Here is a 2268-nt window from a genome sequence, read left to right on the forward strand (position 1 = left end):
CACTGCCATTTGAGTCATGTTGGTATAAAACGCATGAAGAAGCTCCATGTTGATGGATCTTTGGACTCACTCGTTTTTGAAAAGATTGAGACATGCGAACCATGTCTATTCGTAGATATGCATGAAGAAACTCCATGCAGATGGATCGTTTGGACTCACTTGATTTTGAATCACTTGAGACATGCAAATCATACCACATGGGCAAGATGACTGAAAGGCCTCGTTTTCAGTAAAATGGAACAAGAAAGCAACTTGTTGGAAGTAATACATTTTGATGTGTGCAGTCCAATGAGTGCTGAGGCACGCAGTGGATATCGTTATGTTCTTACTTCACAGATGATTTGAGTTGATGCTGAGTATAATTACTTGATGAAACACAAATCTGAATTATTAAAAGGTTTAAGTAATTTCAGAGTGAAGTTGAAGATCATCATGACAAGATGATAAAATGTCTATGATATGATCATAGAGATGAATATCCGAGTTACGAGTTTAGCACACAATTAAGACAGTGTGGAAATTGTTTCACAACTAATACCGCCTGGATCACCATAGTGTGATGGTGTGTCCGAACATCATAACTGCACCCTATTGGATATGGTGCATACCATGATGTCTCTTATCGAATTACCACTATCGTTTATGGGTTAGGCATTAGAGACAACTGCATTCACTTTAAATAGGACACCACACAATTCCGTTGAGACGACACCGTATGAACTATGGTTTAGAGAAACCTAAGCTGTCGTTTCTTAAAAGTTTGGGGCTGCGATGCTTATGTGAAAAAGGTTCAGGCTGATAAGCTCGAATCCAAAGAGGATAAATGCATCTTCATAGAATACCCAAAAAATAGTTGAGTATACCTCCTATTTCAGATCAGGAAGCGAAAGTGATTGTTTCTAGAAACGGGTCCTTTCTCGAGGAAAAGTTTCTCTCCAAAGAATTGAGTGGGAGGATGGTGGAGACTTGATGAGGTAATTGAACTGTCACTTCAACTAGTGTGTATCAGGACACAGGAAGTTGTTCCTGTGGCACCTACACCAATTGAAGTGGAAGCTTATGATAATGATCATGAAACTTCGGATCAAGTCACTACCAAACCTCATAGGTCGACAAGGATGTGTACTACTTCAGAGTGGTACGTAATCCTGTCTTGGAAGTCATGTTGCTAGACAACAATGAACCTACGAGCTATGGAGAAGCGATTGTGGGCCCGGATTCCGACGAATGGCTCGAGGCCATAAAATCCGAGAGAGGATCCATGTAGAAAACAAAGTATAGACTTTGAAAGAACTACTTGATGGACGCAAGGCTATTGGGTGCAGATGGATTTTAAAAGGAAGATGGACAATGATGGTAAGTGTCACCATTAAGAAAGCTCGACTTGTCGTTAAGATGTTTCCCGACAAGTTCAAGGAGTTGACTACGATGAGACTTTCTCACTCGTAGCGATGCTAAGAGTCTGTTGGAATTATGTTAGCAGTTACTGCATTATTTATGAAATCTTGCAGATAGGATGTCAAAACATTGTTTCCTCAACAATTTTCTTGAGGAAAGGTTGTATCTGATACGACCAGAAGGTTTATTCAATCCTGAAAGATGCTGACAAGTATGCAAAGCTCCAGCAATCCTTCTAAGGACTGGAGTAAGCATCTCGGAGTTGGAATGTACACTTTGATGAGATGATCAAAGATTTTGGGTTTATATAAAGTTTATGAGAAACTTGTATTTCCAATGAAGTGAGTGGGAGCACTATAGAATTTTTGATGAGTATGTTGTTAACATATTGTTGGTCAGAAATGATGTAGAATTTCTGGAAAGCATGCAGGGTTATTTGAAAAGTGTTTTTCAATGGAAAATCTAGATTAAGCTACTTGAACATTGAGCGTCAAGATCTATAAGGATAGATCAAAAACGCTTAATAGTACTTTCAAATGAATACATACCGTGACAAGATTTTGAAGGAGTTCAAAACAGATCAGCAAAGAAGGAGTTCTTAGCTGTGTTACAAGGTGTGAATATTGAGTAAGACTCAAGACCTGACCACGGTAGAAGAGAGAGAAAGGACGAAGGTCGTCCCCTATGCTTTAGACGTAGGCTCTATAGTATGCTATGATGTGTACCGCACCTGAAGTGTGTCTTGCCATGAGTCAGTCAAGGGGTACAAGAGTGATCCAGGAATGGATCACACGGCAACGGTCAAACTTATCCTTAGTAACTAGTGGACTAAGGAATTTTCTCGATTATGGAGGTGGTAAAAGAGTTCGT

Source organism: Triticum urartu, chromosome 4 (assembly GCF_003073215.2).
Source record: "Triticum urartu cultivar G1812 chromosome 4, Tu2.1, whole genome shotgun sequence".
Classification (NCBI taxonomy): Eukaryota; Viridiplantae; Streptophyta; class Magnoliopsida; order Poales; family Poaceae; genus Triticum; species Triticum urartu.